This window comes from Sceloporus occidentalis, unplaced genomic scaffold, assembly GCF_023333645.1.
Source record: "Sceloporus occidentalis isolate IW3139 unplaced genomic scaffold, rSceOcc1.0.p SCAF_3, whole genome shotgun sequence".
Lineage (NCBI taxonomy): Eukaryota > Metazoa > Chordata > Lepidosauria > Squamata > Phrynosomatidae > Sceloporus > Sceloporus occidentalis.
The window spans coordinates 2,341,244-2,367,834 of record NW_028316983.1 but is presented as its reverse complement, the minus strand read 5'-3'; the positions used below and the strand labels follow the sequence as shown (position 1 = coordinate 2,367,834).

Sequence of the window (26,591 nt, the reverse complement as noted above, 5' to 3'; positions counted from 1 at the left end):
CAAACTCCCTCGGAGTGTAGTGGAGTCTCCTTCCTTGGAGATATTTAAGCAGAGGCTGGATGGCCATCTGTCAGTGGGGATGCTTTGATTTGGATTTCCTGCATGGCAGAATGGGGTTGGACTGGATGGCCCTTGTGGTCTCTTCCAACTCTATGATTCTACGATTCTATGAGTCTATGGCCCAGTACAGACGGATGGCTCCGTGCCGCCTGTCTTTCCCCTTTGTCGGTGCCACAGCAACTGCACCACACTCTAAGCGGCTTCTTTTTTGCGGTGCCATAAAGGGGAAAGGATGCTGTCATGACGCTACTTCCTGGAAGTGACATCCAGACGCTGCATGGCAGCGACATCATCATGGTGGTGGTTGTGTGGACAGGAGGCCGCCATGATAACAGAGTTTGTATGGACTAGGGTTCCAGAGCATGTGGTTGGTACACACTCCGAAACCCTAGCATTGGTATGTACCAGACCTTTGTTTGCTTTCAGGGTTTCTTCCTTCCTGTTGACGTTGTCCAGGTGTTTGTGGATTACAATGGCTTCCCTGTGCATTCTGACCTGATAGTTGTTGGCATGGTCCAGGATTTCAGTGTTTCCAAATAGCATTTTATGTCCAAATTGGTTTATAACATGTTCTGCTACTGCTGATTTTTCTGGCTGACCCAGTTCGCAGTGAAAAACACTAAAATCAAGACCCAGCAAAATGCACCCCACTCTCTTCCATGCCAGCATTCAGAGGCACAAACTCTTCTAGAACATGGCCACACAGCCCGAAAAACCCACAAAAAAACTATGGATGTTGGCTGTGAAAGCCTTCGTCAACGCTCTTGCTGTTTTTTCCAGCCAGAATGTGCTTTCCCCATTGAGCCTTACCCCCATCACACTGACCCCTGGGTTGGGCTGGTCCATTTCTTCCACAGAGAGACGTCCACTTTTTGATCCCTTGCACTATTCTTCTTTTCTCTTTTACTACTCAGAAAATCCAACATTTCCAAGGCGGGTGCCACGCCAATGGTAAAAGCAGCCCTGAGGAACAACCTGGCTCCGGTGTTGGATGAACATGTAGGTCTTGCTTGGGATTTCTTTTGGTGGAGTTGAACTTGACATTATAACTTAAAAATTCATTTTTGATGCCTTTGGAGCAAAAGTATACAGTATGCATGTGGAGGGGGACAAATATGACAGGTATGGCATTAAGGCAGGGGAACATGCAACCTATGAGCCACCTGTGATCTCTGAAACCCACATTTATGGCTACCAAGACTGCTTTCCAGCCCATAAAAGTCTCTCCCAATTATTTTGGTGATTTTTTTTTGTTGTAGTCTTGCTTTAAAGCCATGCCAAGAACATAACCTTTCATTTTAAGTATTTAAACTCTTAATAGCTCTTTTTAACTTGCTAAGTAGTTTAATGTGTGGCTTTGCCTTTACAATTCATACATTTTAATGATAGGATTCCTTGAACGTTGACCTGCAACCTCTGCCTAGAGAACAGGGATAGAAAATGTTTATGTCTTTTTTAACTTGCTAAGTAGTGTAATGTGCTTTGCAAATTCTTAGAATCGCTTTTACTATTCACACATTCTTATGACTGTATGCTGCCTTAAGAGCTCTGCTAAAGGATGGGAAATAAAATATTTATATCTTTTCAACTTGTTAAGTAGCTTAATGTGCTTTGCAGATTTTTAAAGCCTCCTTTACAATTCACACATTTTTATGATCGCTTTCCTTGAACGCTGCCCTGAGATCTCTGCACAGAGGTCAGGATAGGAAATATTTTAATAAATATAAAAACAAAATGTACTTAAAATAATGACCGCAGATGATTTACTTTGCTTTCCAGTAGACAATGAAGACATAGTTTGACATTTTCCATACCTTGGCTCAGTCATTAATCAAAATGGAGACTGCAGCAAAGAAATCAGAAGAAGGCAAGGACTTGGAAGGGCAGCTATGAAGTAACTGGGCAATATCTAGTTTTAGTATTCAATGATATATTTAATAAAGAGATAGCAATGAAGGAATACTAATTAGGATGGGCCATGCTAATATGCTAATTTCTATGTATGGCTGCAAAAGCTGGAGAAAGCTGTGAAAGTGAAGAATAGGAAGAAAAGCAACTCATTGGAGATGTGTTGCTGGAGGAGAGTTCTGCAGATTGCATGGACTGCTAAAAGGGCCAATAAATGGGTCCTGGAGCAAATCAGGTCTGAATGCTCCCTAGAAGCCAAGATGAATAAACTCAGGCTTTTGCCCTTTGGACATATCATGGGAAGACTTGCATCACTAGAAAAGATAATAATGCTTGGTGAGATAGAAAGCATCAGGAAAAAAGGAAGACCGCATTCCAGATGGATGGACTCAGTCAAAGAAAGGCTCAGGGTGACCAGATGTCCTAACCATGAAGGAGGACAAGTCACCGTGAAATGTAGGACATGCAAGAAAAATGTAGGTTATTACAAAACAAAAGCCAAAAACACTCATATAAATATACATTCATGCTTCTTAGTCATGCTCAAAATGGAGGACAATTTGAAAGTCCTCCTGGCTGAAATGCAGGACATGTTCTGGAAAAGGAAGACTTGCCATGGCTGCCCTGAGTCTGTAAGACCTGAGTAGAGCTCTTGATGGGAGGGTCACCATAGGTTGAAGTCAACTTGAAGGATATTTCATAGAATCATAGAATCCAAGAGTTGGAAGAGACCGCAAGGGCCCTGATCCAGTCCAACCCCATTCTGCCATGCAGGAAATCCAAATCAAAGCATCCCCAGCAGATGAACATCCAGCCTCTGTTTAAAGACCTCCAAGGAAGGAGACTCCACCAAAATCTCCAAGGAAGGAGTGTGTTCCCTGTCGAACAGCCCTTACTCTCAGGAAATTTTTCCGAATGTCGAGGTGGAATCTCTTTTCCTGGAGCTTGCATTTAAAAACCAGCTCCTCATACAGAGCTTCACCAGCTGTTTAAATAAAGATTCCCTAGACTCCTGTAACCATATTTTTGCTTGGCACCAAATCAAAGTCAACGCTCGCCCCAATGGTGCCTCTATGGAGAGGCCATCATGCGGCATCTCTGGTTCCCTGCATAGAACTTGATCCCTTCACCCTGAATCTATGTGGGACCATTATCAGAAGCTTAGATGTTTGAATCTTTATGAGCCTCCTGTGAGATCAATGCAAATGTTTCCAATAGTTTCTCTTGCAGAGATTCTTAGCCCATAACTGCAGAATTGTCCCCAGCAACACATTGCTTAACCTTTGTTTTATAACACTGCAGGCATGTGACCTCCTTCCGTCCGCACTTTTGGGACTGTCTGGGAACTTGCTGAACCACAAGTTGTGTAAGTTTCTCCCTTTCCCTTTATAAAGAACAGACTTGCCAAGTTGAATATAGAATATGTTGTTATCGTTGTCGTTGTTGTGTGCCTTCAAGCTAGATCATGAAAAGCTATGAAAGTCATTCAAAGACAAGGGAGTGCCACTACATCTGATAGTCCTAATGAGGAATCTGTCCCAAGAGGCCACCGTCAGAACAGAATTTGGGGAAACAGAGTGGTCCCCAATAGGCAAAGGGGTCAGGCAAGGCTGCATCCTATCAGCTTACTTGTTTAACCGATATGCTGAAAACATAAGAAAAGCAGAATTAGAATCAGAAAAAGGAGGAGCAAAGATAGGAGGAAGCAACATTAACAACCAAAGAGATGCGGACAGTGACATAATATTAGCAGCAGACATTCAGGAATTGGAACAGTTAATAAGAAAGCTCAAAGATGAAAGTGCAAAGGCAGATTTGATGCTGAATGTAATGAAAACAGAAATAATGACCACAGAAGAAATACACAAATTCAATCTAGACAACCAGGAAATTGAAATAGTTAAAGAATTCCTAGACCTAGGATCAAACATTGGCCAGAATAGAGACAAGAAGAAGACTAGGGATGGGAAGGGCAGCTATGAAAGAACTGTGGAAAAGATACTGAAGAGCAAAGACATACAACTGAGCACCAAAATCAGAATGGTCCAGGCCACTGTATTCCCCATCATCCCCATGAACAGATGTGAGAGCTGGACAGTGAAGGAAACAGACAGAGACAAAAAAGCAACTCCTTTGAAATGTGGGGCTGGAGAAGAGGACTTAGGATGATCCCATGGACAGCCAAGAAGACCAACAAATGGGTTCTTGAACAGATCAGACCAGGTCTCTCCTTGGAAGCAAAGATGGTCAAGTGGAGACTATCGTACTTTGGCCACATCATGAGAAGGCACAGATCACTAGAAAAATCAATAATGCTAGGAAAGGTAGAAGGTAGAAGAAAGAGAGGAAGACCACAGACCAGATGGAGCGACTCAGTGAGGGGGGTTATTATGGGCAAGGGCTTGCAGGATTTGGACAAGACTGCAGGGGAGGAGAGGGATTCTTGGAGATGTCTCATCCACAAAGTTACCATGAACTGACTCAAGGGCAGCTAACAACAACAAAAGGGGTTTTCTTGGCAACAATTGTTTAGAATGGGGTTTGCCTTTGCTGTCCTCTGAGGCTGAGAGGCTGTGACATGCCCCAGGTCACCCAATGGGTTTCCATGGCTGAGCCAGGATTCAAATCCTGTGCTTTAGCGTCATAATCCAAAGCTGAAACCACTACAACACATAGGCTCTCTAGCCATTCAGACTACCTTTTACCCCGGACCAGAACCTGGATTAACCATGGGAAGTTCATATTGGTCCCCAATCTCCCACAAGCAAGATTGAGGCTTGCACACCCATTGAGGGGCAAATGCCCCTTGGCACGGGTCTTTTGAAAGCAGGGTAAAAGCTGTATCTTTTTTTAAAAAACGGGTCTGGCGAATATGAACTTGTCCCCGATCATGATCGGTTCAAATTCAAGAGAGGGATTTAGGTCAGAGGGAGGGCAGCGGGTGGAACATTCTTCCCCTTCATTGGAGTGACGGAGGAGGAGGAGGAGAAGGATGGAGCCGGTGGTGCCAAGGGCAGAATTGGGAGACGGAGCAGCAGGAGGAGGAGGATGGAGCTGGAGAAAGGGTCAAGTTCAGGGGAGGGATGGTCAGAGGGAACGGAGCAAGCCTCTCTCTCGCAGGCAGCTTTCTATCTCTCTCTTTATTTTTTTAAAATTATTTTTGACAGACTATGCGCATGCTTTTTGCTCCAGGAAGATACATATATAGATAGAATGTGTGTCTGCTTGTGCTACTTTCCCTTTCATTTCCTTGCTCCCATCTGAGCACTTTGCAAGAGGCTTTTTTTCTATATTATTATTATTATTATTATTATTATTAACCTTTATTTATAAAGCGCTGTAAATTTACACAGCGCTGTACATACAATCTTTTGAATTGGACGGTTCCCTGCCCTAAGGCTTACAATCTAAAAAGACATGACATAAAAGGAGAAGGGAAAGGTGATGGGCCTAGTAGGCTAATACATAAAAATACATAGCAATACAGGAAATGGTTTGATAAAACAGGCACCAAAAGAACATCAAATAGCAAGTGACAATTATGCAATGCCTGGGAAGGCTTCTCTGAACAGGATGGTCTTCAACTCCGTTTTGAAGCTGGTTAAAGAAGTGATCAGGGCCCTTGTGTCTCGTGAGGGAAGAAGGTTCCATGAGTGAAGGGCAGCAAGTAAAAAGGGGCGAATCTGAGATGGGGCAGAGGAAATCCTGGGCTGGGACAGCAGACCTTGACTACCAGAACGGAGGGAACAACGGAGTGGGAAGGCGAGGAGAAAGAAGGTCTGATAAGTAAGGAGGGGCAGCCCATGGAGGGCTTTAAACGTCGACAGCAGGAGCTTATACTGAATGCAGAAAGGGAGGGGGAGCCAGTGAAGGGATGCCAACACAGGAGAGATGTGGTCAGAGCGGTGGGTGGAAGTGACAATGCGTGCAGCTGAATGCTGGACAGAGATTAAAGGACGGAGGTGAGAAAGAGGAAGCCCAGCCTTTTTATTACTTTTTATATGCAAATGCTACAATGTGAATGTTACAAATGCTTCTCTTTCAATTTGGCAAATTGATACAGAATGCTTTTGCAACTGTATATGTGTCTGTAAGGAATTCTGGGGTGGCAATGAGGGAAAGCAAAGGATGCAGAGATGCCATTTGGGGTGAGGAATTAATCATCATCATTATTATTATTGTATGTGTATGAAGCATTCTGGGGTGGCAAGGAGGGAGGATGCAGAGATGGCATTAGATTGCATTTTGGGGTTGAAAACGGAAGCAGAGGAAGATCCATAATCTGTAGTGACCCAAATACACACAACACACAACACAAACACCTGGAGGTTTTTAAATTTGACAAAATATGTGCACACTCCCGCCAGTTTTTTTTTTAAAAAAGGACGGGGGAAGCACCCATTCGGTTGGCCAATGGCTGTAGGAAACGTCACCTTTGACGAAAGCGAAAGAGACTTGGATTGACAGCAAAGGAGCCTTCTTTTAATCTGGTACCTGCAATTGTGAACTCTCAGCAAGGAGCTGCAAGGGCATTCAGAGATAAATAACCCCGAATAACGTAAATAATAATGGGCACTTGCTTTCAAAGGGATTCGGGAGACGGGGACCCGATTCTGCCCAGTTCCATCTAGAAGAAATCGGTGAGTCTGAATGGGGCCTTGGTATATTCTACTAGCTTTAATATTTAGCCAGCCCTTGATCAGAAAGTTAAGTTGTGTTAACTAGAGACTCTCTCTTCCTTCAACCCACAAACCCATCTTTTAGCTGAAGCAGCCCCCTAACATGGCTTGGAAAGCTGGTTTGTGTGTGTAGAAGCATCCGACTCCATTCCTAAAGTCCTTTTCATGACAGACAGCCCCATGACTTACGCAAGACTCCTAGAATCATAGGACCAGAGAGTGGGGAAAACCCAAGGTCCTATGACTTGAAGAAATCTTGGAAATATCATTTTACAGAACATAAGGTTTAGAATCTCATGACTTCAAGGAATTTGAAGAAAAGAAGATACGAAGTTCATGTTGTGAAGTTGGAGGCTTTCATGGCCGGCATCCATAGTTTTTTGTGGGTTTTTCAGGCTATGTGGTCATGTTCATGTTGTTGTTTTATGTACGTTTTATAGAGCCCAAAGTCTGAAGATCCTATGGTTTGAAGAAATTTTGGAAATAAATTATATTTAAGGAGGAGGCCCAGGGGAGCCTCATTGTGGGTAGTCGTTCCATGAAGATGACCATGCTCCTTAATGACCATGTGCTGTGCATTTACTGATTCTATCATGCTTGCTTCCATGCAGTTGACTTGTCACCTCCTGGGACCCAGTACTCTGTAAAGAGTACCCATCTGAAAGAAGACGCCCTGCTCTTTGAGCTGAGCGTAAGTACCAGCCAAAAACTTGCATTACATCCTCTGGATCCGTGAAGGAGAAACAGTTTAGCTAGAAAAAATGAAATGCATAGATATAGGATGGAGTAAGGCAACTATGTTTGAAAGGGATCTAAGAGTCCTAGTAGACCTCAAGTTGAACATGAGTCAACAGTGCAATGTGGCAGCTAAAAAGGCCAATGCAATTCTAGTTTAAGAGGTGATATGACAGCCCTGTTTAAATATTTGAAGGGATGTCATATTGAGGATGGAGCAAGCTTGTTTTCTGCTGCTCCAGAGACTAGGACCCAGAACAATGGATGCAAGCTCCAGGAAAAGAGATTCCACCTCAACATTAGGAGGAACTTCCTGACAATAAGGGCTGTTCGACAGTGGAACACACTCCCTCAATATTGTGTTATGGAGTCTCCTTCCTTGGAGGTTTTTAAACAGAGGCTGAATGGCCATCTGATGGACATGCTTTGACAGAGGGTTCCTGCATGGCAGAATGGGGTTGGACTGGATGGCCTTGCGGTCTCTTCCAATTCTATGATTCTATGATTTTAGCTCAAGGGGCTAAAACTTTAGCAGCGTCCACTCCATTGTCAACTGAGCATGAGAGTACAGCTTGGCACATCTTGGTTAAAGATGAGTCTAGCTTTTTTAAAATTCTGATGATGATGATGATGATATTATTATTATTTATTAATAACCTTTATTTATGAAGCGCTGTAAATTTACACAGCGCTGTACATGCAATCTTTTTAGTTAGACGGTTCCCTGCCCTCGGGCTTACAATCTAAAAAGACATGACACAGAAGGAGAAGGGAGTATGATAATGATGATGACTATATTTATATCATATATATATATATATATATATATATATATATATATAGTGTGTGTGTGTGTGTGTTGTGTGGCTTCATGTTGTTTCTGACTTATAGGGACTCTAAGATGAACCTATCATGGAGTTTTCTTGGCAAATGTCTTTTGAAGGTGTTTGCTATTGCCATCCTCTGAAGCTGAGAGAGTGTGACTCGCCCAAGGCCAGTCCATGGGTTTCCATGGTAGGGCCAGGATTCAAATCCTCCTCTCCAGAGTCCTAGTCCAGAGTTCAAACCACTAGGTCACGCTGGCTCTCATAGATATTTCTCAAGTTAAAGTGGTGTCAAACTGCATTATTTCCGCAGTGTGGATTCACCCTTAGAATGCACGTGTCTATTCAAAATCCCATTAATGTGATACAAATTCCATAGGATGGAGCCATGACAAAGCAGTGTCAAACTGCATTAATTCTGCATGTGGCTGCAGTTTACGCATCATCTTGTTCACAGGCGCCAGAAGGAGAAGGAGAGACAGAAGAGGAAGGAGAAATGGACACAATTTTGGACTTTTTGGAGTCTCTTCCTATGATGGATGTCAACGCTATTGCTGACATAGCCATGATGAAGAAGCAGCTGGATGCGAACTTTGCCCGACTATTGTATCCAATGAAGGCTGTGGTTTTAGATAAAGAACATGAAATGGTGAGTGAGTGGTCCCTTCTATCTGGCTGCACATTCCTACTCTGATTGGCTAACATCTGGACCAGAGTAGGATCTAACTTTGATGGGTTAGCCCCTGCCTCCTGTGTTCTTGCAATGCCTATGATGGTGATGGGACCAAGAGAAACCCTTCCTCAAGGATTTTAAAGTGCTGGCCAACTCATTTGTTGGAATCAAAATTATAGAATCCTACAGTTAAAAGGGACCCAAGGGCCATCGAATCCAGCCCCATTCTGTCATGCAGGAAGACACCATCCAAGCACTCTTGACAGATGGCCATCGGCGGTGCTTTGACCATCCTAGATATCCAGAGCCAGGCTATGCAAGGCTTTAAAGGTGAGAACCAGCTGGGGTGGCAAAGGAAATCAAGATCCCCAAGCAGCCCCCATAGGAGAGAAAGCAGGAGGTTAATGCGGGAGGCTCTACTCCCTCTTATGAAGGAATCTCAACACAAAAAGAAACAGTTTCATGGCGCAAGAGCAAGAAGAGTTAACAGATGTGTCCATCTTTTCCACTGATTTGCCCTTTCCTCTCTCCCTTCCAGGGCTATTGTGTCTTGGAAACTGTTGTTCGTTTGCTTCCAGAGGAGGTTTCTAATGAGGTGAGTAAATTCATAGAATCATAAAAGTGGAAGAGAACCCGAAGGGTCATCTGGGCCAGTGTTTTCACTTGCGCAAAATCGATGAATCCAAAAAGATGTGGAAAAAAATCAGTGTCAAAAAGACGCGGATTAGATTAGTCTAGTGCATGGCCCCCCTCTCCGAATCACTTCAGCAATTTGGTTCAAGTGCAAACCAGGGTTATTTAAACTAGTTCAAAGCAATTTGCAATCCATTTTAAAAGGTAGTGGGAATGAGGCCATCGAGAGCTGGGTATGTTTAGCCTGGAGCCTTCTCAGAGTGAGAGAGAATAATCTTTGTTGGTCCCAGGATGGGTTGAGGAAAGGATGCTGATGGCCATCTCTTCCAACCCCCTGCCATGCAGGAATACAACTAATGCACTCCCAAGATAAAATTTTGGCTTATATTTCTTTCTCCGTCTCTCTGTCTCTCTGTCTCTCACACATATACACACAACCTTGCAGAGGTCAAAATGCTACATCAAGATTGGGTAGCATAAATCTTTGAATGCAGAGTTATGCTTTTATAGTGCTATGCAGCCCTTGTGCGGAAAGGCAACATTGTGCAACTGAATCCATACCAGAATGTGCAATTGAATTCACAACCAAATGTGCAATGCATGGCAGCATGTGCTTCCATGCACACATGCCAAGATGATACCTGTGCAACTCCACTTCTGCAACTCTGCACCGAGTGTGGGCATTCTGCACTGGGCAAAAATATCCAACTACTTCCATAGTGGAACATATGCAGGCAAGAGACAGCAACAGTGTTTGAGTCACAGAGTGTGGTGAGAGCCAACACAGAACAGGAGGAAAGGGCATCAGTACATGCCTGGGAAAAGCTGGTTTCCATCCCATTTCAACCATGAACTTCAGTGGTTTTGCATGTGTCCAATAAGATAAGATGTAGGTGGAAAGAGCAACCATATTGCTAGGGAGCTGAAGGACAAATTTGAGTCCTGTGTTATTTTATGCAGCAATTTACTCATTCATTGCTCATGCATTCCTTGTTAAATTTAAACTGAACCTCTGCAGGAGTTGGAAGACTATTTTGTGAACATAACCTCCCGTGAGTCGCCCGGCTTCTACATGGCATCTTGGGGGCTTTATGTGAATCATCCAATAAAGATCGAGATGTTTAATACTAAGGAACTGGGGAGCCCTGTTTGGACTCGAATTGATGTAAGTATTGCTGGTAAGGTTCCCAGAACTCAGTGCCTGACCCAGAGTCTTTAGTCCTTAGAGAAAGTGGGAGAAAGCTCAAGGTGAGAGCATTGCTTTGAAAATCTCCTAATCCTCAAACACAGGACTGTGTTTTCTTGGAGCAATGCAGCTTCAAGGTGCTTAGGAGTGGCTTCTGTAAACTGTTTTGCTGTCAAAACAGAGCTTGGAAGCCATTAATTGGTGGTTCTTAAAAGCAGGACTTGTAAAAGTGCTAAAAACAGAGATGGGGGAAATGTGCTTCCTGCACCAGTCAAAGCAGATCTTGGAAAACAAGCCAAGCTCTAACATAGCAAGATATTATGACTATGGTCCAAAACACACTGCAGAAATAATCCCGTATGGAACAGCTTTAACTGCCCTGGCTCAGTACTAGGGAATCCTGTGAAATGTACTTTGTTGCGGCACCAGAGCTCTCTGACAGAGAAGGATGAATATCTCACAAAACTACAGTTCCCAGTCTTCCTTAGCCCTGAGTCAGGCCAGTTAAAACAGTCTCAAACTAGATTATTTCTGCAGTGTGTTTTGGACCTACATCAGTACTTCAGAATTAATGCGACACCGCTTTAACTGTCATGGCTCAATGTTATGGATTTCTGGGATTTACAAATGTGCGAGAAGTTTAGCCTTCTCCGTCAAAGAGCTCCAGTGCTGCAACAGACTACAGATCCCAGGCTTTCATATCATGGAATCATAGAATCATAGAATCGTAGAGCTGGAAGAGACTACAAGGGCCATCCAGTCTAACCCCCTGCCATGCAGGAACTCCCAATCAAAGCATACCCAACAGATAGCCATCCAGTCTCTGTTTGAAGACCTCCAAGGAAGGAGACTCGACTACACTCCAAGGGAGTGTATTCCATTGCCAAACAGCCCTTACTGTCAGGAAGTTCCTCCTAATGTTGAGCTGGAATCTCTTTTCCTGGAGCTTGCATCCATTGTTCCGGGTCCTAGTCTCTGGAGCAGCAGAAAACAAGCTTGCTCCCTCCTCAATATGACATCCCTTCAAATATTTAAACAGGGCTATCATGTCACCTCTTAACCTTCTCTTCTCCAGGCTAAACATCCCCAGCTCCCTAAGACATTCCTCATAGGACATGGTTTCCAGACCCTTCACCATTTGAGTTGCCCTCCTTTGGACACATGGCTCCAGTTTCTCAATGTCCTTTTTGAATTGAGGTGCCCAGAACTGGACACAATATTCCAGGTGGGGCCTGACCAAAGCAGAATAGAGTGGCTCTATTACTTCTCTTGATCTAGAGTTAGACACTATACTTTCATTGATGCAGCCTAGAATCACATTGGCCTTGTTAGCTGCCGCATTGCTCTGTTGACTCGTGTTCAACTTGTGGTCTACTTGGACTCCTAGATCCCTTTCACATGTAGTTTCATTCAGCCAGGTGTCCTCCATCCTATATCTGTGCATTTTATTTTTCTGCCTTAAGTGCAGCCCTTACATTTCTCCGTGTTGAATTTCATTTTGTTAGCTTTGGCCCAGCTTTCAAGTCTATTCAAGTCATATCCTTGAGCCATGGCAGTTAAAGTGGTGTCCAACTGCATTAATTCTGCAATGTGGTAGCAGCCTGTTTCTCAGAATGCAACTCCTCCAAAGCCTTCTTTAGAAGCCAGAAGAAGAAATTAGGTGAAGAATCTGGCATCTAAATAGATTATGTAGGAATTGCATCCCAAAACGTAGGCTGCTGCCACATTGCAGAATTAATGCAGTTGCACACCACTTTCACTGCTATGGCTCAGTGCTATGGAATCCTGGGATTTGTAGTCTGTTGTGACACCGGAGCTCTGACAGAGAAAGGGCCCATCAGCACCTTTTAGTGAATGGAGGAATTCATCCCTTTTTTCTTTTTTGGCAGGTCTATTCTTTTCCAGCGGATGCTTCTGTTCTTGACAGCAAGCTCAAGGTCTCTTTGACTCTGAACAGGTAAAACTCCTTGAAACTTCAGTCGAGATTATTTGTCTTTTGCAACCTTTTGCAACAAGGACAGGGTGACCAGAGGTCCTCCTTTTCCAAGATGTGTCCTACATTTCTGTCCAGGGGAAGTCCAAAACGTCCTTTGTGGCTGAGAAGCACAGTGCAAAATGTTGAAAGGGGTTTTCTCTTAATTTCAAATAAAGTCCTAAAGGTTGGAAGTGGCCCATGGACCACACTTAACCCAGCCACCTTTTGCCATGTATAGTTGACTGGAATATGATGCCAAGCAGCCTCTAATGAGCCATTTCTGTGTTTTCAGTGGATTTCTGGACATGTACAACGAACACGTAAGTTCTTGTGTCTCTGAACCCATACGCATCACCATGTCGGGATTAATTTATGGAGTTTTGCTTATAGTGCCTTCCTATCTCTGTACAATCCTGTGTCAGAAATATTGTTCCCTAGTCCCATCTCCATGGTATCTCATTATATATGTGCAAACATTCCAACTTCTTTTTTCCTTCAAAATCCAAAATACTTCTGGTTCCAAGCATTTTGGATAAGGGAAGCTCAACCTGTATACAGTACGCTGACCGACCCAAAAGATGGCACTTTGCATGACACTTTTGCAACTGTGCACTGCTTTTTTTCCAACTTGGCACCATCTTTCCATTCAGTCTGTGTACTGTATAGCAGAGAAGTCATTTGTGGTGCCCTGATAATACAGCACTGGACAGGTATTCATATTTATATTTGTGCTTAGGCAGTAATATATATAATATAATATAATATAATATAATATAATATAATATAATATAATATAATATACAGTAATATGAAGTGTTCTGCACTTCAGTGGTCTCAGCCTTTTGGCAGCGCATTAGCCCCTCACCTGTAGAATAAGCAGGGGACTGCTGGATTATTATTATTATTATGTTTATGTTTATGTTTATTTGTTTAGTGCCATAGGCTTTACATAGCGCTTCACAAAGCAGAGAAGACAATGATCCAAATGGATATGCAATCTTGTCAAGTAAAATCATGATTTATTATTATTATTATTATTATTATTATTTACACCTCACTCTTTGGCCAAAAGGCTATCAGGGCAGCTTACAAATTATTAATTAGACTTTTCCCTGCCCTGAACTTAGGACCTTAAAGGCCAAATCAGATAATATGTTTGCAATGGCCTGAATCCTGTTGGTTAGCGCTGGGTAGAGTTGACCCACCTTAAGCTAAGTTAGGTGTTTATCAGACAACGAAAATTGGAAGTATAATCCAATGGCAATCCAAACACAATTATGGGGTTTAACGTTATTGCATGATAGACTACCACACGCAATTTTGGGCAATGGGAAGTCAGTCTGAATGCAATCATGGGGTTTCACGTTATTGCATGAGAGGTGATCACACACAGTTTTGGGCAATAGCAAGCTATTTCTGGGCAATGGGAAGTCAGTTCGAATGCAATTCGAATTCATGTAAATTTGCTGAACTAGCGTATTCACGTAAATGCGTTCTGACTCACTTTCTTTTCATTTGAAATTAAGAGAAATTCCTCCCGTGTGATAAGCTCCAAAGACATTTGGAGTGGGGTCTATCTAGACCAATATTGTCAGCTCTGACTGTCATCCTCAGTTCTCTGGGCTTTCAGACGTTATTCTGCCTTCGCCTTACTCACATGGAGTCTCTGGTCTCCACTGTTGGGAAGTTGAGATTTTGGTTCCTGTGGTTCTCCTTTGATTTGCCAGTGCCTTTTCTTCTAGGCAGAGGATCCCTTTGAGCTAGGGGAGATGCTGGAGAAAGAGCTGGATGCGGAGAGTCCTCTTGAACTGCTGGGTAAGAATTATTGGTGTGTGTGTGTGTGTGTGACAAAAGGAGGGCATTGCCCCCAGAATAGGAATCATAGGATCATAGAGGTGGAAGAGACCCCCCCCCCCCAGGGCCATCCATTCCAACCTCCTTCTGCAATGCAGGGAATCATAGAATCATAGAGTTGGAAGAGACTCCAAGGGCCATCCAGTCCAACCTCCTGCCATGCAGGAACTGTTAATCAAAGTATCCCCAACAGATGCTATACAGCCTCTGTTTAAAAACCTGCAAAGAAGGGGATTCCACCACACTCCCATAGAACATCTTCCACTGTCAAACAGTGCTTACTGTCAAGAAGTCCCTCCTAATGTTGAGCTGGAATCTCTTCCTGTAGCTTGAATCCATTGTTCCATGTTCTAGTCTCTGGAGCAGCAGAAAAAAAGTTTACTCCATTCTCAAACTGAAGACCATCCTGTTCAGGGCAGCGTTCCCAGGCATTGCATAACTGTCACTTGCTATTTGATGTTCTTTTGTTGTCTGTTTTATTGAATCATTTCCTGTATTGCTATGTACTTTATATGTATTAGCCTACTAGCCCCACCACCTTTCCCTTCTCCTTCTGTGAGGTGTCTTTTTAGATTGTAAGCCTGAGGGCAAGGAGCCGTCCAATTAAAAATATTGTATGTACAGCACTGTGTAAATTTACAGCGCTTTATAAATAAAGGTTAATAATAATAATAATAATAATAATAATAATAATAATAATAATAATATGACACTCCTTCAAATACTTAAACAGAGCTATCATATCACCCCTTAAGCATCTCTTCTTCAGGCTAAACATACCCAGCTCCCCAAGTCTTTCCTCATAGGGCATGGTTTCCAGACCCTTCACCATTTTGGTGTCCTTCCTTTGGACATGCTACAATTTGTCAACATCATTCTTGAATTGTGGAGCCCAGAACTGGATACAGGATTATTCCAGGTGAGGCCTGACCAAAGCAGAATAGAGTGGCAATATTACAGTGCACCCACGCTGCATATGCGTTTTTCACCATACGCTGAAAGCCACACCAGAAAAGACCCTTGCATGCCCTGGAAGAAGTAATGGGGCGGAATGGATCCTCGCATAAGGGGAGGGCCCACTGTACTTCCCTTGATCTAGACACTATACTTTTATTGATGCAGCCTAAAATCGCATTGGTCTTGTTAGCTGCCCCATCGCACTCCTGACTCGTGTTCAATTGGACTCCTAGATCCCTTTCACACATATAAGTCTCCTTAAGCCAGGTGTCCCCCATAGTTCTATATCTATGCATTTCGTTTTTCCGCCCTAAGTGCAGTACCTTACAATTCTCTGTATTGCAATTCATTTTGTTAGCTTTGGCCCAGCTTTCCAATCTATTAAGGTCATTTTGAATTTTCATCCTCTCCTCTGGGTTATTAGTTACTCCTCCTAATTTGGTGTCATCTGCAAATCTGATAAGTATTTATCAAATAAGGTAGGCACCATGCAAGCCATTCCTGTAACGTATGGTCATCCAGCATCTATTTAAAAAGAAGACTCCAAAGAAGGAGTCTCCAACACTCTCTGAGGCATGAGGTTAGACTCAATGGGCCTCTGAGTCCCAGTCCCATCATTCTATGAAATTCTACTCCAGGAAAAGAGTCCAGAGTCCAGAGTCCAGTTTTCATTTTCATTCCTCCACTTCAATTTTCTTTTGGGCCTTAATCTGAACCGGGGTCTACCTTATGCCACCTACTGGCTTCTCCTGCAAACTTGGTTTGAGTGCAAACTGAACTGGTTTAAAGTTACCCCTTCCACTAGTAGTTTAGTTAAGTTCTCTGTCACCCCCTTGTGGCAAAACAGGAGTACTGCTTTTACAAAGATGCAGAAATAGAAACAAAAATCCACCAAACAGTGATACCTTTATTGACTAACTGAAATGCACAGTATATTTGTTGCAAGCTTTCGAAGCTCCATGGGCGTCTTCATCAAGCATGAGGTTACATACCAAACAGGAGAAAAATTGGAGATGCTAGTAAGATGCCTGCATTTTGTTGTTTCTGTCCTTAGTTAAGATGGTATGGGGAGGGTATCTTTAGCAGGCTGGCCTTCTAGCCATGCAGCAATTGGACAAAGTCCAGGAAATTTAAAGTCCATTTGCATATCAACAAGGACTCCTCTTTTGCAATCCAATATGCCCAGTCCAATATGTCTCCATTTGTGCAAGGCCACAGACCTCTTTGTTGGCCTACAGGAATGGAGACATATTGGAGACATATTGTCTCTAATGACCTGGATGACCCTGCACTGTGACCAGTTTAACCTTCCAATTTTCCCCATGGGATAAGGTCCTCCATGTGATAAACTCCATGCAGTTTGGGAGCAAGGATTGCCCCCAAATCAAGCAGGGCTTGGGGAGATTGCCAGAGAGCTATGTGGGCCATGGAATTGGGTTTTGTGGGCTGCAAGTGGCTTATGGGACATACTTTTCCCACCCTGCATTTTCCCAAATGCATGCATCAGTCCTGTGTTCTTTCCTTCCAGAGAGCCTACACCAGGAGTTCCCATTGCCACTGGCAGCAGGCATTGATGGCACGATGGTGGAAACAAGGATTCAGCAGGATGAGGTGAGTCCTTGGCAGTCCCCAGGGTTTGGGTTGCAGGCTTTGGTCTATATATCCCTTAGGTCCAAACTCTGGCTTATTTTTCGGGAGGAACAAGAGCATTACAGTTCCGATCTGGAAGCAAAGTATGGTGTGGTCATAGAATCATAGACACATAATGTAGGACTTTTTCACACGGAGGAATGTATCACCATCCCAAAAGAAAAAGAAGGGGGGGAATCTAAAAATGCAAGAAATTACGTAGTAGCTTATCACACGCACAGATCACATAGAATCATAGAATTATAGAGTTGGAAAAGACCGCAAGGGCCATCCAGTTCAACCCCATTCTGCCATGTAGGAAATCCAAATCAAATCATCCCCAGCATGTGGCCATCTAGCCTCTGCTTAAAGACCTCCAAGGAAGGAGTGTGTTCCACTGTCGAACAGCCCTTACTGAGTACATACCCATTGGCTTCTTGATTTCAAACTAGCGTGTTTGTGCATGGATCCCATGGTCGACGGTTATACCATGGCCGAAGTGGAGATGCATTTCATACAAACGCAAATGCGAATTGACTGTGAATTCGCAGTGGAAAAGAATTTATAAATTCAATATTTTTCTGAATTCAGCTATTCCTGGGATGTCTCACGATTGCATTTGGATTGCCTTCTGTTTGCATGTGATGTCGTTTGAAAATCCTTTGCGAAATTACATGAAATACCTTGGATGACCCCGGATTAACCTTCAGTTAACTTTCCAATTTTCCCTGTGTGATAAAGTCCATAGAGGTAGTATAGGACATTTTATGCCAAGGCAAAGAGGCAGTCAGAGATGCATGGCTGATGGGGAGGCAGAATTTGGGGATACAGTTGGGGGGGCTAGGTGTGATCAAATAGAGGGAGCTCTGAAATCCATGGGAGTCCATGAAATCATTGATGGACAATGTGTGGACATAGGAAAGGAAAGTGCCAGAGTTGTTTGAACATTGGACACCATTGGGCACTGGAGACCAGGGTTCAAATCCTCGCTCAGCCATGGAAGCCTGCTGGGTGATTTTGGGCAAGTTACTCTCTCTCAGCCTCAGGGGAAGGCAAAGGCAAACCTCCTCTGAAGAAACCTGGCCATGAAAACTCTAGGATAGTGTTGCTATAAGTCTGAGTTGGCTTGAAGGCACACAACAATGAAGTCTGCAACACAAAGCCTGGCTTGTAGTTTGAGGCTCGGTAGTATGTAATGTGTAAGGAGACAGTGTGGTCTAGTGGTTTGAGTGTTGAATGGGGACTCTGGGAGGCCACAGTTCGAATCCTCACTCAGTTGTGGACACTAGCCGGATAATTCACACACTCTCAGCCTTAGAGGAAGGCAATAGCAAACTCCACTGAATAAATCTGGGCAAGAAAGCCCTGCGGGAGGGATGGCATAAATGGGAATTGACTTGAAGGTGTTGGGCAAGTAGCACATAACAACAAAGTTTGTAGTGTGGCCAGGTTTGTTTGATGCCCAGCAGTTCATAGTGGGTAAAGAAACCAATGTGACATACTGGTTTGAATGTTGGACTACAACTGTGGAGACCAGGGTTGATTCCCAGCTTGGCCACGAAACCCACTGGGCCATGAAACCTTGGTCAAGTCACATGCTCTCAGTCTCAGGGGAAGGCAATGGCAAACCTCCTCTGAACAAACTTTGCCAAGAAAACCCCATAAGAGGTTCACCTTGGGGTTGCCATAAGTCAGAGACGACTTGAAGGCACACAACAACAACAACGAGACAGTATGGTGCCTAGGGTTGCTAGAGTGAAAAGTGGCAAGGGTTCCTATACCTTTAATGGCTGTGGAGAAGAGGGAATGTTGGCGCATGTTGCTTGCCATGCAACCAGGTAGCAAGCGGCACCTGCTGAGATCTCCTCTTCTCCACAACCATTAAAGATCCAGGAGTTGTTCCCAGTTCCCAGTTGTTTCTTGGAGTTGTTCCCAGCATCAGTCTGGCGATGTTCAATGCAGTGGTTTGAGTGTTGGACTAGGGCCTCATTCCCACTTACAAATGAATCAGTTTACAATCTGAATTGATGGATTGATTCAACATCGAAACGCGGTTCACACTATATTTGCGCCGATCTCATTTTCTGGCATTAAAATAATCCATCGACGTATGAATTGATTCTATTTAAACTGTTTCCTGAGGTAGATAATCCACTTGTGGTTCACATTGACTAATGAATCGGTTTAAATAGAGTAATTTCCAGCAGGCTATGGAATCGCATTTACGTACTTCTACCAATGCGCTGGTCCAAGAGATTAGGAGGGTGGGCGGACACAGGTTATCATTTCCACTTTACTGCACCATAAAAAGTGTCCACCTGGTGATCTCTTAACAGGTCATAATAAATCAATTCCGATCCACATCTGACGCACACTTGTGTGGAAGCAATTCTTAAATTCCATTAGTGAAATTGAATCCAATCCATGTCTAATTCATACTTGCATTGAATGGATTTAGTAAAAAAGACGCTGAAAAAATCATCATCAAAAAGACGTGGGTTAAATGGGTCTAGTGTATGCTCCCCCCCTCTCCAAACCGCTTCAGCGATTCAGTTGAAGTGTGAACCAGGGTAATTTCAACCGATTCAATTGGTTTCCTAACCTGTTTAAAACACAGTGGGAATGAGGGCTAGGACTCTGTGCGGTCAGGGTTCGAATCTCCTCCCAGCCATAGAAACACATTGGGCGACTTTGGGCAAGTCACACTCTCTCATTAGCCTCAAAGGAAGGCAAGAGCAAAGCTCCTTTGACTAAATCTTGCTAAAAACAGCCCTCTGGGGTCAACTGGAAGGCACAAAGCAACAACAACAAAGTAAAGCAAAGTTTGGATTTGGTAAGAGAGAGACGAGAAAAGAGAGGGAAACTGCTCTTCTAAACTGGAAAGTATAAATAATAATTACTGGTAATAATAATTTGTTTTATTTATATACCGCTATTCCAAAGATCATAGTGGTGAACAGCAAGTAAGCTAATTAGCAAGTAAGCTAATTTGCCCCCAACAGTCTGGGTACTCATTTTAGCTCCCTCCTCGGAAGGATGCAAGCCTGAGTCAAGCTTGGGCCCTTTTGCTGGTCTTGAACTCGCAACCTTGTGGTTTCAAGTGAATGGCTGCAGTACAGGCATTTAACCACTGCGCCACCCGGCGAGCGGGGCCGCTCAAGCCGTGATTGGCTCTGGGGGGCGACCACAGGCGGGACTTCCGCCTGCGCTGCTGGGACTACAGGTCCCAGCAGACACCGCGGGAGGAAGTGCCTGCCGATTGGGTGGCATCATCGGGTGGCGCCGCCCGTGATTGGAGGAAAGGCCAGAAGGCGGGCTTTGCAGCCCTTTCCAGGCCTCCCATTGGTTGGTGGGCCTATATAAGGCCCACGAGGCACCAGGGCGGGCGCCATTGCAAAGGAGCTCACCCACCCACCCTCCCTATGTGGGTTGGGCTATTGTCACAACTTTGTGGGGCGGTTGCATAGGTCTTGGATCTGGTGGACGTGGTTTCCAGGGCTGTGTAGCACTGGATCGGGAGTCCATCCGGACACAGGGGTGCTGCAAGCGAGGCGGTGTTGCCATTGCGGGGGCATCATCAACACAGCGTCCCCCAGTGGCAAGGGATAGTTATGTGTTGATGCACATCTGCGGAGATGTGATCAATCGCTTGGGTGACCGTTGGAACAGGAGCGTAAAAGAAAATCCCTTGCCATCCCAAAGCTTGGCCGTGACCAAGCACTGTGGTTCATCCACTCAGCACTGGGCTGATGGATGACAGATCCAGACCTCATGCATTGGAGCCAACCCTACCTTATGAGTTTATTGCTATACCTTTTGTTATGCTAATAAAGTTGTGGCCTTTCCTCCAATATGTGCTGTTCTCTATTTGTCCGCGGCGGCGTCCCTCTTAGGCAAAAGGAACAATTCAGTGAAAAGAGGAAGAGGAACAACTGAAGAGAGAAATAAGAGATCAGGAAAGTAGTTGCTGTTGGCTATGGAAGGGGAACTTTCTTTGGAAGCCATGGCTGATAGGAAGCATACCTTCCACCTGCCCAGATTTGGCAGGGACAGTCCCCACTGATCCTCTGCAATCCCACTCCTTTGGCTGCTTTTAAAATGTCCCCGTTTCTGTCTCCTCCCTCCACTCTCCCCCTTTGTCCTCACCTTCCTTCAATTGCAGCAAACTGAGCCCAAAGTGTAAAAGGAGTTTGCATTCAATTAATTCATCAAAGAGGAAAGAAAGGAAGCAGCAGAGTCTTGCTTTTCCTAGTAGACTCAGGCAAAGGCATTAATAACATTTACTTACCATCGTGGCCAGACTCTGATGTTGCTTTTATGTTTGTTTTATTAGCTTTTAGATTTGCAAAGAATTGTGTTTAGAATAGATTTGTATGTTTGTCAGTGAAATGTGTTTATTTTTTGTAAATAATGTTTCTTTTGACTGCTACTACTACTACTACTAATAATAATAATAATAATAAAGAAAATCTTTTCGCCATCGCGCTTTAAGGACAGGACAAGGATGAGATATTTCCTGCCTGATAATCTCCAGTGCTTTGGAAACAAGGATGCATGAGAGAAATTCCCACTCCAAGCACTAGAGAGGCATAATTTGAACTTTCTTTTCCTCTTTCCTGCAGGGATACCTTTTGGTATCTATAATCCCAAGATGAGAGTCAAACTGCATGGCACATGGCATGGCCGCTCCTCAAACCACATTGCCTCTTCACATCATTTTTGGGCTCCCCTTCTTCTGTTGCACCAGAGCTCTGGCTGGAGAAAACCCAGGGCCAATGGAGATGGAATTTGCCACAGCCTTTCACCTTGGAACAATGAGCATCTCTCTAGCAAAAGTGGCACATTGGAATTAATGCTGCCTTCACCTTGGAGTCTTTTTAAACAAAACAAATAAATGGAGGGCCGGTTTGAATGAAAGAGAGCTTAGCCCACTTATTTTGCAACAACTGTTTGGATCAAAGTACTCAATAAAAATAGATGCTTTCTAAAATGCAAAATCGAACCCAGCTTTTCAGCTCTATTGGTCTGAAGGTGTTTATACATGCTACACTGGGGGGGGGGGGGGGGGATAAAAACAGAATAAAAGAAGGAAGGAGGAACTTCTTTCTTTCATGTAGAACTCAGAGACATCGCTCTGTCAGTTTAGAATATAGAATAAAGGAATAAAGGATAAAGGGAGGCTGGGAAAATTTCTTTCTTTGGTGTAGAAGTTGTAGCGTTAGCTTTTGTAGGTTGCATCCACACTCCAGAAATGAATCTAGTTTAGCACCACTTTAATTGCCATGGCTCAGTGCTATGGAATGCTGGGAATTGTAGCTAGTTGTGGCATCAGAGTTCTGTGACAAAGAAGCCTAAACATCTCACAAAACTACAAACATCTCACAAACCTATTGCTACATGGCTTAAAGTGGAGTCAAACTGCATTATTTCTGTAGTGTAGATGGACTGGAGAGGATTATTTCCAAAGGAGAACTTTCCAAATTGGAAAATGGAGCCCCAAACTCTCTCCGGAATATTTGGCCAGAATGTCCTTCCTGCTGCCTCTGCCAAATCTAGCAATCCTCCTCCTGCCCGCTGAGTAATCCCAGTGTCAACTGAATGGGGTGTGACTCCGCTCTGGCCAGCAATGGAGTGACCGGGACATGATGCAGGGCAGGATCTGGGATTCAGCTCCTGTTTACTTGGGATTGAGCTTCACTGACCCCCAACAGGACCGATTTGGGACTAATGGCTGGTTAGGATTTGGCCGTAGGGTTTTAATTGGAAGGATTACGCCCAAGATTATGATAAAGGTCTTCTCTAATTGTCTAGGCTTTTCTATAGACAAATATCCAGTAGCTGGAATCTTTGTTAGAATAACAGGAAGTGTAAAGGACAGACCAAAGAAAGTATGCAAAGAGGTCTTGCAGCACCTTTGAAAATAACCGAGCAAAACAAGCTGTAGCATCAGCTTTCGTAGACTGGTCTACTTCTTTAGATGTCTATGGGGTTGTTCCCACTAGGTGAAACCCCGCGTTCTGAATCAAATCCAAGGAGTGGTGTTCCTATTAGGATCCGATTTAAACCTAGAACGGTTCTAGAGCAACCCGCAATCGTCCCCACTACAAATCGAATCGTAGAGCGGGATAAAAATTTAAATCGAGTTTTCCTCATTTAACGCGTGTTAAAAAAACACTAGGGTCCGACCTACGTTTTTCCATTGATTCGAGTTAGGAACCGGAGTATTTAAATAGGAACGACAACCTTTGAAATCGGGTTAGATGGATGGGAGGAGCCGAGTGCGATGGGGCTGTCCTTGGGGGAGTTGCCCTTTCTGTCCCCATCCGTCTGGCTGTCGCCATTTTTGCTTCCCTCACCCCTTTGTCCGCTGTGGTCTTTCAATAAGAGATAAGGATTATTTTTATTTTTTATTTTAATGGTTTACAGGCGCTTAATCTCTTCAGCGCTTTAAGCGCCTGAAGTCCCGGCTGCTCAAGCACCTGCGTCTGCCAAAGGAGTACAAGGCTTCCCCCGGTGGATTGCAACCTCCCCTTTGTGTGGGGAGAGCCCATTTCTAATGGAGGAGAGGCAGGAAGGGAAGGCTCCTCTCCAAGAGGCATTCCCTGCCCGCTTGGGCTCTGATCTCGCCCAGACAGGGAAGGGAAGGCTCCTCGCGAGGAGGCATCTGATCTCGCCCAGGCAGGGAAGGGAAGGCTCCTCGCGAGGAGGCATCTGATCTCACCCAGACAGGGAAGGGAAGGCTCCTCGCGAGGAGGCATCTGATCTCGCCCAGGCAGGGAAGGGAAGGCTCCTCGCGAGGAGGCATCTGATCTCACCCAGACAGGGAAGGGAAGGCTCCTCGCGAGGAGGCATCTGATCTCGCCCAGGCAGGGAAGGGAAGGCTCCTCGCGAGGAGGCATCTGATCTCACCCAGACAGGGAAGGGAAGGCTCCTCGCGAGGAGGCATCTGATCTCGCCCAGGCAGGGAAGGGAAGGCTCCTCGCGAGGAGGCATCTGATCTCACCCAGACAGGGAAGGGAAAGCTCCTCGCGAGGAGGCATCTGATCTCGCCCAGGCAGGGAAGGGAAGGCTCCTCGCGAGGAGGCATCTGATCTCGCCCAGGCAGGGAAGGGAAGGCTCCTCGCGAGGAGGCATCTGATCTCACCCAGACAGGGAAGGGAAGGCTCCTCGCGAGGAGGCATCTGATCTCGCCCAGGCAGGGAAGGGAAGGCTCCTCGCGAGGAGGCATCTGATCTCGCCCAGGCAGGGAAGGGAAGGCTCCTCGCGAGGAGGCATCTGATCTTGCCCAGGCAGGGAAGGGAAGGCTCCTCGCGAGGAGGCATCTGATCTCACCCAGACAGGGAAGGGAAAGCTCCTCGCGAGGAGGCATCTGATCTCGCCCAGGCAGGGAAGGGAAGGCTCCTCGCGAGGAGGCATCTGATCTCATACAGGCAGGGAAGGGAAGGCTCCTCACGAGGAGGCATCTGATCTCGCCCAGGCAGGGAAGGGAAGGCTCCTCGCGAGGAGGCATCTGATCTCGCCCAGGCAGGGAAGGGAAGGCTCCTCACGAGGAGGCATCTGATCTCACCCAGACAGGGAAGGGAAAGCTCCTCGCGAGGAGGCATCTGATCTCGCCCAGGCAGGGAAGGGAAGGCTCCTCGCGAGGAGGCATCTGATCTCATACAGGCAGGGAAGGGAAGGCTCCTCGCGAGGAGGCATCTGATCTCGCCCAGGCAGGGAAGGGAAGGCTCCTCGCGAGGAGGCATCTGATCTCGCCCAGGCAGGGAAGGGAAGGCTCCTCGCGAGGAGGCATCTGATCTCGCCCAGACAGGGAAGGGAAGGCTCCTCACGAGGAGGCATCTGATCTCACCCAGACAGGGAAGGGAAGGCTCCTCGCGAGGAGGCATCTGATCTCGCCCAGACAGGGAAGGGAAGGCTCCTCGCGAGGAGGCATCTGATCTCGCCCAGGCAGGGAAGGGAAGGCTCCTCGCGAGGAGGCATCTGATCTCGCCCAGGCAGGGAAGGGAAAGCTCCTCGCGAGGAGGCATCTGATCTCGCCCAGGCAGCCAAGGGAAGGCTCCTCGCGAGGAGGCATCTGATCTCGCCCAGGCAGGGAAGGGCTCTGATCAATGGGGGGGGGGGGGGATAGAGCCTTTCTCCCTCCATTTCTCAAATGGAATCTGCCTTCTCCTCCAACCCTGGAAAGAGAATCTTTGGGAAGAATGCTCCCTCCCTGCTTTTCCAGCAGCCTCCTTCATTGATCTCTGGGCTCTCTGAAGGGATTCTCCCTGGCTGTCTTGGGAGACATGAAGAGGGGATGCTGTCATGGAAAACCTATCCCATAGTTCCTCTGGAAAGAGCTTGGGTTTCCTAAATTCGCTTTCCTAAATTCGCTAAAATCACAAACAGTCAATGAAATGGAAACGATGCCAAAACATAAATCGCTTCCAAATATTCCGGATTAACGTTACGTCATTCTGACGTACTATTGATTGACAGCTCCAAATAAGGTATGGAGGAGAAGAATCGCTTTATTTAAACACCGATTTCATGCCAAGTAGGAACGCTTGCAGGTAAAAACTTCGATTTAAAAAACAGATGGGAACGAATAATAAAAGCGATTCGGAACGCGGGATAAGACCAGGGTTATTTTGAATCGGTTTTATTAAAAACGTTGTATTTTAATTCGTTTCAAATCTTAAGTGGGAACAACCCCTATGGCTGTATCCACACTGCAGAAATAATCCAGTTTGACACCACTTTAGCTGCCAAGGCTCAATGCTATCGAATTCTGAGATTTCATAGAATCAGAATCCTAGAGCTGGAAGAGACCGCAAGGACCATCCAGTCCAACCTCATTCTGCCATGCAGGAAGTTTCAATCAAAGCACCCCCAAAAGATGGCCATCCAGTTTAAAGACCGCCAAAGAAAGAGATTCCATCACTCTCCAAGGAAGTGTCTCCCACTGTCAAACAGCTCTGACTGTCAGGAAGTACTTCTTAATGTTGAATCAATTTTCCTGTAGCTTGAATCCATTGTTCCAGGTCCTTTTCTCTGGAGCAGCAGAAAACAAGCTTGCTCCATCCTCAATATGACATCCCTTCATATACTTAAACAAGACTATCATATCACCTCTTAACCATCTCTTCTCCAGGCCAAACATCCTCAGCTCCCTAAGTCTTTTAAAGCATGGTTTCCAGACCCTTCACCATTTTAGTCACCCTCCTTTGGACACATGGCTCCAGTTTCTCAATGTCCTTTTTGAATTGTGGTGCCCAGAACTGGACACAATATTCCCAATGGGGCCTGACCAAAGCAGAATAGAAGGGCACTATTGCTTCCCTTGATCTAGACACTATACTTCTATTGATACAGCCTAGAACTGCATTGGCCTGGAATCCAGGAACACACCCAAGCTGTGAACCTGCATGTTCACGTGGTTGTGTAACCCCATCTATCACAGACTGAATCCCTGTGCCCTGATCTGCCTTCCAACTGA

General features: G+C 45.1%; 1 long non-coding RNA gene across 1 annotated transcript; it reads left to right on the top strand.

The window, feature by feature from the left end:
* Nucleotides 1–14,425: 14,425 nt before the first annotated feature.
* LOC149315418 (uncharacterized) lies at nucleotides 14,426–21,987 on the top strand. The gene is made up of 3 exons (XR_016280666.1): nucleotides 14,426–14,488; nucleotides 17,013–17,095; nucleotides 21,736–21,987. It is a non-coding gene; the product is annotated as an uncharacterized LOC149315418 (long non-coding RNA).
* The last annotated feature ends 4,604 nt before the right edge of the window (nucleotides 21,988–26,591 follow it).